Source organism: Pristiophorus japonicus, chromosome 1, assembly GCF_044704955.1.
Source record: "Pristiophorus japonicus isolate sPriJap1 chromosome 1, sPriJap1.hap1, whole genome shotgun sequence".
NCBI classification, from domain to species: Eukaryota; Metazoa; Chordata; class Chondrichthyes; family Pristiophoridae; genus Pristiophorus; species Pristiophorus japonicus.
In genome coordinates, this window is record NC_091977.1 from 260,457,938 (window position 1) to 260,471,678 (window position 13,741).

A 13,741-nucleotide genomic window follows, 5' to 3' on the forward strand; every position below is an offset into this window, starting at 1 on the left:
AGGACATTTGTCTTACGGATGCTTAGTGTAAGGCCTACACTATCGTATGCTTTGGTGAAGGTGTTGACGATGGTTTGGAGTTCAACCTCCGAGTGCGCGCAAAAGCAAGCATCGTCTGCCTACTGTAATTCAATGACAGAGCATGGGATGACCTTCGATCTGGACTGGAGGTAATGGAGGTTGAACAATTTCTGTAAATTAGCTCCACTCCAGTAGGGAGCTTATTGAGGGTGAGATGGAGCATTGCAGCAAGGAAGATTGAGAAGAAGGTTGGTGCGATGATGCAGCCCTACTTGACACTGGTCCAAACGTGGAATGGGTCTGTGGTGGAGCCGTTGGTCAGGATCACGGCTTGCTTGTCATCGTGGAGCAGGCGGAAAATGGTGACAAACTTTTAAGGACAGCCGAATCTGTTGAGGGCGCTCCATAGTCCCTCACGGTTGACAGTGTTGAAGGCTTTCGTTCATAATTGTTTGGCAAACATCGAAGTATTGCCAAGAAGCCCCCAGGGGTCTCCTGATGGAGTTTCCTTTGGGAAGTGAAGTCTCAATCAGCACTCTACTTGCCAAAGAACACTAATTTCACCTTTGTTTGCAGTTGCAGAAGTGCAAGAGCTTATGGAGCAACTCTTGATTACAAACGAGCCTGATATCCCTCCATAGGTCCTCCTTGTCTTCTAAGCATGGTAGCTGGCTGATCCTGTAAGTCCCAAGAAAGAGAGCTGGGGTAAATGAAAAGCTAATGATAACTGGAAATAAAGAAACAAATAACAAAAAAGACCTACAAATGGCTTTAAAGACATATACCTGAACCACTATGTACCCTTCATAAGTCCTCTCATCTAAAAATCCACCCGAATGCCACCTTTTAGCCTACTTTCTTGGGTGTGGTACGAACTTGACATTCAGCAAACTCGCCAGATGTAAAGTGAAGCTGTCCCTTTTTGAACATTCGAATAAAGTTCCTATCTGTTTCAGACAAAACAGGCACAGATAGAGCATATAGGACATTACCACTGGCTTCAGTGTGTCTCGATTTCTACTGGTTTCCTCCCTTATGATATTGGGGTACACCACAGTCGAGCCCCATCACTTGCTCACCTAACATCCACACATGTCTACTTCCAGCTGGCGGGGGGGAGGTCACAGGACAGCAGTTAAGAATGGAAATTTTGCCTGAGTTTTTTCCTTCTGTAGCCCAAGAGTGGTGAAGCAGTGGAGTGCTTTACAATCATCCCTGTGCGATCAGCTAACTCAGCACAGACCAGACATCACAGTTTTCCAATTGTTTGCTTACTAACTCAAATAAAAACCTGTAGGTTCAAAACCAAGCATTCAATTATCTCTCAATGCTGTACCCCGGCTGCTCCAAGAACAAAACTTCAATTAAACTTTGTAAGAACAATGATCAAGATGTCAGAACAGTTGAAATCCAAACAAGGAGAAGTTCACTTCTATTTTTATATAGATATCATTTGAGCTATATAAGGCACAAAATAGTGGATTCTGCAATTTTAAAAAAGGAAACGTAACCTTCAGAAGGGCAGAGTCTGGCTTCTGAATATTGACACTGCTTTAGTGCACTGACCATGCATGACCTGAGGTCTGGGGTGCAGTGGCCAAAGTTTGCTCCACTGTTGTTCCAAGAATAAACAAGATTTTTTGCACAACTCCTTTGAAGTCAGCCTTGTCAGTCTCAGTTCTATTCATCCTCAACTATTGTTATAAACAATGGTCAGTGACTAGGTCAGCCCCTGTTTTCTGAGTGCTCTGAATTAACAAATAACCTTCAGAAGGGCAGAGTCTGGCTTCTGAATATTGACACTGCTTTATTGCACTGCACTGTGTATCACAACCACGTATCTGCCCTGCCGCAGAGATGAATCCAAAGTCCTTAGACGTTGTCAGATTTCTCTACAAGACAAGCTACCAAAGACACAGATGTATTAAATTTGGGCTGAAGGCAATAATTTAATACATGCTCAATCAGGAAATTGATTTAAAATGTTGTTCCTATTCCCAGTGGTGACTATTGTTCAATAAATTTATTGCACCTATTACAGTTCACTAAGAGTGGAGCACCATATAGAGCTGGTATATAATTACTTGTTCAGTAAAACATATATATGAAGATTAAAGACAAAATTAACCATTACCATGTTAAAGAAAAACATGGGGCTTAATTTTAGGCCCCTATGGGTGCGTATGAGGTGCGCAGCGCCCATAGGGGCCATGTAAGTTATGGGTTTTAACGTGCGAAGCGCATGCGCTAAAACACGGAACTTCCGACCTGTTAAGAATGTTCTTGCCAGACCCAATGCATGCCCGGGAAAAGGGCCTCCATGGGCGGAGAGTTGGGCTATTTGCCCAAATTCTGCCCAGGGAATGCCCGTGAAATTTTTGCGCCTGGAGGTGGAGGTAAAAGATCCCATGTCACTATTTCAAAGAAGAGAAGGGGAGTTATTCCTGGTGGCCTGGCTAATATTTATCCCTCAAACAACATCATTAAAGCAGATAATTTGGTCATTATCACATTGCTGTTTGTGGGAGCTTGCTGTGTGAAAATTGGCTGCTACTTTTCCTACATTACAACAGTGACTACACATCAAAAAAGTACTTTATTGGCTGTAAAGCACTTTGGGGTGTCTGGTGATCCTCAACGGCGCTATATACATGCAAGTCTTTCCTTGGATAACCCAGATGACAGTTCAAAAAGAGGCAGCTCTTGCAGAGCACGGCGTGCAGCAGCACAGAGTGGCATTTGTGAGTTTGGTAAGTGGGTGAGTTTTAAGGGTTATTCTCTTTAAACCATTTGGAGGCTGGAGTAAATTGTTAGTGGCAATTGCCAGTAGCTTCTAAGTAAGTAGCAGTTTAATTTAAAGGGGGACAGTTAAATAGTTGGGATTCTTTCAGGTTTAGGCAGAGAAAAACAAGGTAACTCTCCAGTAGGAGGCAATTAGCAGCTAGTTAAAACCAGTTCTGTAAACGACTGACCAATAGTGAGTCATCTATCCTAGAGACAGTTTAAAAAGAGGCAGCTCGTGCAGAGCACGGAATGCAGCAGCATAGAGTGGCATTTGTGAGTTTGGTAAGTGGGTGAGTTTTAAGGGTTATTCTCTTTAAACCATTTGGAGGCTGGAGTAAATTGTTAGTGGCAATTGCCAGTAGCTTCTAAGTAAGTAGCAGTTTAATTTAAAGGGGGAAAGTTAAATAGTTGAGATTCTTTCAGGTTTAGGCAGAGAAAAACAAGGTAACTCTCCAGTAGGAGGCAATTAGCAGCTAGTTAAAACCAGTTCTGTAAACGACTGACCAATAGTGAGTCATCTGTCCTAGAGACAGTTTAAAAAGAGGCAGCTCGTGCAGAGCACGGAGTGCAGCAGCATAGATGGCATTTGTGAGTTTGGTAAGTGGGTGAGTTTTAAGGGTTATTCTCTTTAAACCATTTGGAGGCTGGAGTAAATTGTTAGTGGCAATTGCCAGTAGCTTCTAAGTAAGTAGCAGTTTAATTTAAAGGGGGAAGTTAAATAGTTGAGATTCTTTCAGGTTTAGGCAGAGAAAAACAAGGTAACTCTCCAGTAGGAGGCAATTAGCAGCTAGTTAAAACCAGTTCTGTAAACGACTGACCAATAGTGAGTCATCTGTCCTAGAGACAGTTTAAAAAGAGGCAGCTCGTGTAGAGCACGGAGTGCAGCAGCATAGAGTGGCATTTGTGAGTTTGGTAAGTGGGTGAGTTCGGGCAAGTGGGGGTGGCAGGTGCTGTTTTGTCTTGTTTTTCCTACCAGTGCTGACACCAGAGCAGATGATAAGGAGTTCGAGAGTAGGAGACGGAGGCCCAGAGACCAGCCCAACCAGCTGCAGACAAAGATAGAGGGGTGAGAAATCGAGAGGTGACGTCAGAGTGCGGGGAGGAGCAGCGTCAGCGGCAGTTCGGGGTCAGCGGCCTACAAAGGCCCAACGGCAGTCGGTGAGCGAGCAGTGCGGGGAGGAGGGACAAGAAATCAAAAAGTGACGTCACAGCCAAGCTGCTAAGTGGTTGGCTGATCGGCTGGTGAGTATATCTCTTTGATTTTGAGTTCTAATAGATAAGAGGATAAATTACTAAATAGCTGTTTAGTGTGTGTAGTGGGAGTCAGTGTTTTTGCTGGGTAATTTAAGGGTAACTAGTGGGATGGCAGGGCAGCTCGTTCAAACAGAATGCAACACCTGTGCCATGTCAGAATTCCTGGATGCTTCCCGCAACAGGGATGACCACATGTGCAGGAAGTGTCTCCAGCTCCTCCAACTCAAGCGCCGAGTCTCGGAGCTTGAGCGAGGACTGGAACCACTGAGGAGCATCCGAGAGAATGAGAGGTACGTGGATAGCTTGTTTCAGGCGTTGGTCACCCCACAGATTAAAAGGGTACAGGAGGATAGGGAATGGGTGACGGTCACACACAAGAGTATGGCGAGGCAGGTAGCCCCTGAGGCTATCCCGCTCTCCAACAGGTACTCTATTCTGACTACTGGCGAGGGCGGTGATGCCTCTGGGGAGTGCAGCCAGGGCCAAGTCCACAGCACCGTGGGTGGCTCAGCTGCACAGGTGGGGAGGAAGAAGACGGGAAGGGCTATAGTGATAGGAGATTCACTAGTTAGTGGAGCAGATAGGCGCTTCTGCGGCAGCAAAAGTGACATCACAATGGTGTGTTGGCTCCCTGGTGCAAGGGTCAATGATGTCACTGAGTGACTGCAGGGCATTCTGGGGAGGGAAGGGGAACAGCCAGTGGTTGTGGTCCACATTGGACTAACGACATAGGTAGAAAGAGGGGTGAGGTCCTGAAAGCTGAGTTTAGGGAGCTAGGAGTAAGATTGAAAGCCAGGACCTCAAAGGTGGTAATCTCGGGATTACTGCGAGTGCCACGTACTAGTGAGGATAGAAATAGGAAGGCTTGTCAGATAAATACGTGGCTGGGGCATTGGTGTAGGAGGGAGGGCTTTAGTTTCCTAAACAATTGGGACCGCTTCTGGGGTAGGTGGGACCTGTACAAGTCAGACAGGTTACACCTCAACAGAGACGGGACCAATGTTCTCGTGGGTGGTTTTGATAGTGCAGTTGGGAGGGCTTTAAACTAGCTTAGCAGGGTGTGGGAACCCAGGAGAGGGCTCTGAGCTAGTTAGAGTGGGTAAGAGCTCAGATGAACAGAACCCCAAGAAAGGATGCAAAAGGCAGGAGGCAACAGAGCAGAGTAGCACTGGGGTAACTGTAAACCACAAGGTGATATGAAGGGAAAATATGTATGAATATAAAGGGCTGCAGGAGGGGTCAAAACTAAAAATCATGGTTTAAAAACTAGTATTAAAACACTCTACCTAAACGCACACAGCATTCGAAACAAAGTAAATGAGTTGACGGCACAAATCATTACAAATGGGTATGATTTGGTGGCCATTACAGAAACGTGGTTGCAGGATGGCCAAGACTGGGAATTAAACATACAGGAGTATCTGACAATTCGGAAAGATAGACAAGAAGGGAAAGGAGGTGGGGTAGCTCTGTTAATAAAGGATGATATCAGGGCAGTTGTGAGAGACGATATTGGCTCTAATGAACAAAATGTTGAATCATTGTGGGTGGAGATTAGAGATAGTAAGGGGAAAAAGTCACTGGTGGGCGTAGTTAAGAGGCCCCCAAATAATAACGTCACGGTGGGGCGGACAATAATCAAGGGAATAATGGAGGCATGTGAAAAAGGAACGGCAGTAATCATGGGGGATTTTAACCTTCATATCGATTGGTCAAATCAAATTGCATGGGGTAGCCTTGAGGAGGAATTCATAGAATGCATACGGGATTGTTTCTTAGAACAGTATGTTACAGAACTTACAAGGGAGCAAGCTATCTTAGATCTAGTCCTGTGTAATGAGACAGGAAAAATAAACGATCTCCTAGTAAAAGATCCTCTCGGAATGAGTGATCACAGTATGGTTGAATTTGTAATACAGATTGAGGGTGAGGAAGTAGTGTCTCAAACGAGCGTACTATGCTGAAACAAAGGGGACTACAGTGGGATGAGGGCAGAGTTGGCTAAAGTAGACTGGGAACACAGACTAAATGGTGGCACAATTGAGGAACAATGGAGGACTTTTAAGGAGCTCGTTCATCGTGCTCAACAAAAATATATTCCAGTGAAAAAGAAAGGCGGTAAGAGAAGGGATAACCAGTGGATAAGCAAGGAAATAAAGGAGAGTATCAAATTAAAAACCAATGCGTATAAGGTGGCCAAGGTTAGTGGGAAACTAGAAGATTGGGAAAATTTTAAACGACAGCAAAGAATGACTAAGAAAGCAATAAAGAAAGGAAAGATAGATTACGAAAGCAAACTTGCGCAAAACGTAAAAACAGATAGTAAAAGCTTTCACCAATATATAAAACGGAAAAGAATGACTAAAGTAAATGTTGGTCCCTTAGAAGATGAGAAGGGGATTTAATAATGGGAAATATGGAAATGGCTGAGACCTTAAACAATTATTTTGCTTCGGTCTTCACAGTGGAAGACACAAAAACCATGCCAAAAATTGCTGGTCATGGGAATGTGGGAAGGGAGGAGCTTGAGACAATCACTATCACTATGAGGGTAGTGCTGGACAGGCTAATGAATCTCAAGGTAGACAAGTCCCCTGGTCCTGATGAAATGCATCCCAGGGTATTAAAAGAGATGGCGGAAGTTATAGCAGATGCATTCGTTATAATCTACCAAAATTCTCTGGACTCTGGGGAGGTACCAACGGATTGGAAAGCAGCTAATGTAACGCCTCTGTTTAAAAAAGGGGGCAGACAAAAGGCATGTAACTATCGGCCGGTTAGTTTAACATCTGTAGTGGGGAAAATGCTTGAAGCTATCATTAAGGAAGAAATAGCAGGACATCTAGATAGGAATAGTGCAATCAAGCAGATGCAACATGGATTCATGAAGGGGAAATCATGTTTAACTAATTTACTGGAATTCTTTGAGGATATAACGAGCATGGTGGATAGAGGTGTACCGATGGATGTGGTGTATTTAGATTTCCAAAAGACATTCGATAAGGTGTCACACAAAAGGTTACTGCAGAAGATAAAGGTACGCGGAGTCAGAGGAAATGTATTAGCATGGATAGAGAATTGGCTGGTGAACAGAAAGCAGAGAGTCGGGATAAATGGGTCCTTTTCGGGTTGGAAATCGGTAGTTAGTGGTGTGCCACAGGGATCGGTACTGGGACCAAAACTGTTTACAATATACATAGATGACCTGGAAAAGGGAACAAAGTGTAGTGTAACAAAATTTGCAGATGACACAAAGATTAGTGGGAAAGCAGGTTGTGTAGAGGACACAGAGAGGCTGCAAAGAGATTTAGATAGGTTAAGCGAATGGGCTAAGGTTTGGCAGATGGAATACAATGTCAGAAAATGTGAGGTCATCCACCTTGGGGAAAAAAAACAGTAAAAGGGAATATTATTTGAATGGGGAGAAATTACAACATGCTGTGGTGCAGAGGGACCTGGGGGTCCTTGTGCATGAATCCCAAAAAGTTAGTTTGCAGGTGCAGCAGGTAATCAGGAAGGCGAATGGAATGTTGGCCTTCATTGCGAGAGGGATGAAGTACAAAAGCAGGGAGGTCCTGCTGCAACTGTGTAGGGTATTGGTAAGGCCGCACCTGGAGTATTGCGTGCAGTTTTGGTCTCCTTACTTAAGGAAGGATATACTAGCTTTGGAGGGTGTACAGAGACGATTCACTAGGCTGATTCCGGAGATGAGGGGGTTACCTTATGATGATAGATTGAGTAGACTGGGCCTTTACTCATTGGAGTTCAGAAGGATGAGGGGTGATCTTATAGAAACATTTAAAATAATGAAAGGGATAGACAAGATAGAGGCAGAGAGGTTGTTTCCACTGGTCGGGGAGACTAGAACTAGGGGGCACAGCCTCAAAATATGGGGGAGCCAATTTAAAACCGAGTTGAGAAGGAATTTCTTCTCCCAGAGGATTGTGAATCTGTGGAATTCTCTGCCCAGGGAAGCAGTTGAGGCTAGCTCATTGAATGTATTCAAATCACAGATAGATAGATTTTTAACCAGTAAGGGAATTAAGGGTTATGGGGAGCGGGTGGGTAAGTGCAGCTGAGTCCACGGCCAGATCAGCCATGATCTTGTTGAATGGCGGAGCAGGCTCGAGCGGCTAGATGGCCTACTCCTGTTCCTAATTCTTATGTTCATATGTTCTTATGAAACTTACAACCCCATGGCAGTTGACTGAGAACTATAGACCATTCAGATTAATGTGAGTGGTCGGAAAGATACTGGAATCTGTACTATAGGAAGTGATACAACAGCATCTAGAGACAGAAAATATAATAAAAATCGTCAACATGGATTCCAAAAGGCTAAGTCATGCTTAACTAACCCGATAGAATTCTTTGAAAGGAAACATGAAGAGTAGACAAGGGCCATGTAGTAGATGTCATATAGTTGGATTTTCTAAAGGCTTTCGATAAGATACCACACGATATTGACATGATGAAGTTTAGGGCATGTTTAGGGACAAATAACTGAATGGATAGAAAACTGGCAAAAAAATAGAAAGCAGAGACGAGGGGTAAACAGTAGTTATTCAGATTGGTAGGTAGAAAGCAGTTTTTCACAAGGATCAGTGCTGGGACCACTGTTATTCATCATTTACATGAATGATTTGGACTTAGGAACAAGAAACTTAATATCAAAATTGGCAGATGATACCAAACTGGATGGTATAGCTAACACAGGAAGAATGCATCATCATACAAGAAGATATTCGAAAACTTGCAGACTGGGCAGTTAAGTGGCAAATCAACTTTAATAGATAATTTTATAGTTCTGAGGTGATGCACTATGACGGGAAAAATAGAAACATCACCGACATTTTAGAAAATATGAATCTGAATTGGGTAGAAGAGCATAAGGACCTAGGGATACAGGTGGACAAATCATTAAAAACAGTATTGCAGGTCAGCAAAGCAATTAAACATGCCAACAAAGCATTGGGATTGATTTTTAGGGATACAAAATTGAGAAGTAGTGAAGTCATGCTAACCTTGTATCGAACTCCGATCAGGCCGCACTTAGTGTAAGGTGCAAAGTTCTGCTCCCCATATTATAAACAGGACATAGAAGCATTGTAGAAACTGCAAAAAGAATTTAGAAGGATGTACCAGAACTGAGAGATGACAGCTATCTGGAAATATTGAACAGGTTGGAGTTCTTTTCTTTAGAATAGAGAAGATTTAGAGGTGACCGACGAGAAGTCTTTAAAGTTATGACTAGGTTGGACATGGTCCATGTGGACAGAATGGCCGCAATGATTACTCAGAGGTGCATTGGGAGCAGGGGGTACGATATTGTGTGGGGAATACCTGGGCAGACACCTCATTATCATTAAACCTCTGGGTTTGGATTGCTTGATAGTGGGTGTGATGCGGACCAGCATGATGCGATCCAAAGAAGCAATTTGGAGGAGTTGGGAGTTAGAAGCAAGAGAAAAGGAACTGTGAGAATGGATTCAGGATGCTGAAAGGCTGTGCTCCTCTTCTATGATGCCTCCCTTGACATACTGCTGGGGGCTATGACTCTAACCCTAACCCAGCAACGGGAGGAAGAAACCTGCTGCTGACACCAAGGAGGTGTGGCTGGAGGTTTGGCCCGGGAGTTCAGCAGCAGGAGCATTGTGCCACACTTCAGGATTCAGTGCAGGAAGTGGTTTAATGACCTAACCCGGTCACGAAAGGATAGTATAGTTACACATTCACCTTCATCCTGCTGTGCACATAACCCACCCCTTCATTCTGACTTGTCAAGCTTACTCCATCACATCATTTGTTACATACACTTACCTTGTAACAGCATCCCTCCTTCTCTTTCTATATACTTCCTCACATCCCCATCGATCCATCCACACTCACTCAACCTTAATCTTTTGCAATTTGATGCCTCTCCCTGATAGTCACCCTCACCAAATGCTCTCCATCCATTGGGTGAACACATTCTATTACACTCATTCATAGGTCTGCTTTTTCTTTCCATGCAGGAGTAAATAATGCAAAATACAAGGGTCTCTATGGGAGCAAAAACTCCACAGATAACACAGTTTTCAACTGCCAAGGAGGCAGCGCTGGAGAGCAGTGGTGTCTCAGCATCACTGGCCGTCAGAGATGGGGAGATGGGGACCTTCCAGCTACCTGGTGATAGAATTAAGTATAATGCACAGACATGTCCATACATCACTCAATCATGTTGATTTGATTACAGCACTGAGTGATATATGATTATCTTCATAATGATAACTTTTTAAACTTGCGAGTACTAATTCATATATTTTATCTCCGACATGGCCTTTACGCATGCAGCAGGTGTCTAACGAATCCTATGGGGAGATGTTTTCTTCTGAGGATGCACCATCACAGGAGTCATGCTTACCATGCATCAGCTCAGATACTAGCACTTCAGCAGGGCCAGTTAGGCAGATAGTTTTCACGGTGACTCACACTACACAAATGATCAAGAGCAGACAGTTGTGGCAGGAACAGTGTGGAGAGTCTGCTTTAGAGGGCGCAGCCCTCTCCAAGCTCTACTCTGCTGGACACAGATATTGTATCCCGGGAACCCTCGACAAAAAGGATAATCATCGAGGAGCAGCAGAGAATGTGCAAAGCACTATCAGGCCTTCCAAGCGCGGTGAGCATGATTACAGAGGGATTGGAGGAGCCTGCCTCAAGCATGACTAGGTTGATGTTACAGGGCATTGCGATGTTGTTGTCTTGCCTGGATAGAGTGGCCAATGCAGTGGAAAAATAAATGCGGCATTCATATAACTCCATGCAGGCCTTGTCCACAGCCATGGCACCTTAAATAGGATGACAGATACCTCGGGGAAGAAATTCGGCAGGTTAGCACCTCCTGTTAGCACCTGAGGGGGTCAATAGCAGGAGCTAAGGCATTATCGACTGGGCGCGGCAAATGCAGTGACGCCCACGAACTTCATTGCCAGTTTAGCGCTGGCGGTAACACTTACCGCCTGGGTCTCTACCGCCTCGCAGATAATGACGTCTTAAAGTGCGCAGCCCCCAGCTGTAAAATTGACTCTCGCCCCCTGCTTTAGTGCCGAACATGAACAACGGCAAGAAAAGGAGGCGTTATGCATTTTAGGACAATGGTTTCATATCGGATTAATTTGTAGTGGACAAGAACAATTAGTTAACACTACGAGATACTTCTCAGAGTTCGACTCTGGAAAATAATGACACGACACCAATAAGTATAGTTCTCACTATGCGTGGCAGACTTTACTGAGTACTGACAACCTGTTATCAACATTACATCTATCAGTCTGTCCCTTGAGCTGCTAGGCTACGTTATAGTTACCAGTTCCTCAGTTCCCTGCGAGCTCACGATCATCCCAGTGGTCTGCTGACATGTCGTGATGCGCTTCTTCTTTGGTGACTGACCGGGTCACCCTCCCTTGACGGCAGCCGTGTTCCCACTCATCTTTACTGAGTCTCTGTCTCAGTTTCCCTGAGCACTCACGATCGACCCGGTGGTCTGACGGGTTCATGGAGCACAACTTCTGATGACTGACCATGTCACCTTTCTCCAACAACTGCAGCCTGCTGTCCCCTCGTCTGTGTGATTTTGTCCCTGCCTTTTCTCAGGTGTTGTTTCCATGGCTACTGAATCCTTCCTTTGATCCATCGATGATCTATCTTCTTTGAGCATGCCTTTAGCACTTCAGAAACTGGCCTATTGTCTAGTCAAACGCTATCATGGACCTCACTGTCTTCAGTGTCAGTCTTTACATTGCTACAAAGGTTTGGTCAGCATCAGTGTTTACATGTCCACAAAAGGTTTAGAACTGTTTTAATTGTGTTTGGGTTTCTCCACAAATTACAGTTTGTGTGGCTTTACATTTCCTCAAAAAGTTTTCTTCTAGTCCTATTGTGATGCAGTTTCTCTACAGATTAACATTAAACATTTTAAGCAGGAGTCTCCAAAAGTTCTTACATCTTACAGGAAGTCAGTATTTACAGCTTTTGTATTTTATGCATTTTATACAGAATGTTTAAAAAGGTGAATCACAGAGTTCGATTTTCTGGGCCTTACACTGGATTGAAGCCCTACAGCATTTGGATGGCCGCTGTCGGAGCGGGATTTAAAGGGATCAACATCTGGATTGTTATTAGTGGCCAATCAATGTGGCCTTGTCAGGTTCACATAGCAAAACAACCATTTTCAGTGAGTTAAGCGTTTCTTACTTTCAGGAATGTTCTGCCTGCAAAAAATGAGTCACTTACATTGTGCTGAGAGTTTGAAGTCCTACACTTGGATAAGTTAATGTACAGGCTGTTGTGTATCTGTAAAGCATGCAATCCCATGTTCCGCCACCATGGAGTTCATCCCCTGGAGTCCCAAGGGATCCCATCATCCCCTGAGAGCACTGTATATAAGCCGACCCCTAAGGCCTGTTCCTCACTCTGGAGTGTCTTATTAAAGACTGAGGTCACTGTTACTTTAGCCTCCCTGTGTGCAGTCTCATCTGTGTTAGGAACACAATAACTGATGACGAGTATACGAATCCAACGCAAAAATGCAGCAAACTGTGGGCATCCTGGAGAAGTTCTCGGAGGGTGAGGACTGGGAAGCCTATGTCGAACGGCTAGACCAGTACTTTGTAGCCAACGAGCTGGACAGAGAAGGAAGCACTGCAAAAAGGAGAGCGGTCCTCCTCACAGTCTGCGGGGCACCAACCTACAGCCTCATGAAGAATCTTCTGGCTCCGCGGAAACCCACAGATCAGTCGTATGAGGAGCTGTGTGCACTGGTTCGGGAGCATCTCAACCCGAGGGAGAGCATGCTGATGGCAAGGTATCGGTTCTACACGTGCCAGCGATCTGAAGGTCAGGAAGTGGCGAGCTATGTCGCCGAGCTAAGGAGACTTGCAGGACAATGTGAGTTTGATGGCTACCTGGAGCAAATGCTCAGAGACTTTTTTGTACTGGACATTGGCCACGAGACCAGAATACGGAAACTTTTGACTGTAAAGACACCGACCCTCAGTAAGGCCATTGTGATAGCACAGGCGTTTAAGTCCACCAGTGATAACACCAAACAAATCTCTCAGCACGCAAGTGCTAGCAATGTTCATAAATTAACTGGAACTGTGTTTGCGAGCAGAAATGTACAGGGCAGAAACCACGAGTTTGCAACTGCCAGCAGGCCTCAGGTGACCCAGATGACTCAGAGTCCGCAACAAAGGATGAATGCAAGGCAATTCACACCTTGTTGGCGTTGTGGAGGAGTCCATTCAGCCTATTTATGCCGCTTCAAAGGGTATGTTTGCAAGAGCTGTGGAACAATGGGGCACATCCAACGCGCTTGCAAATCAGCTGCAAGCTCTGCAAAACCTGCTAACCACCACGTGGCAGAGAAAGATTGGTCCACGGTGGATCAAAGCAATTTCGAACCTCAGAGAGAGGAGACAGCTGCTGAAGTACACGGGGTGCACACATTTTCGACAAAATGTCCACCTATAATGCTATATGTAAAATTGAATGGCTTACCTGTAGCCATGGAACTGGACACTGGCGCTAGCCAATCCATCATGAGTAAAAAGATGTTTGAGAGACTATGGTGCAACAAGGCATTCAGACCAGCCCTGAGCGCCATCCACACGAAACTGGGAACGTACACCAAAGAGCTTAT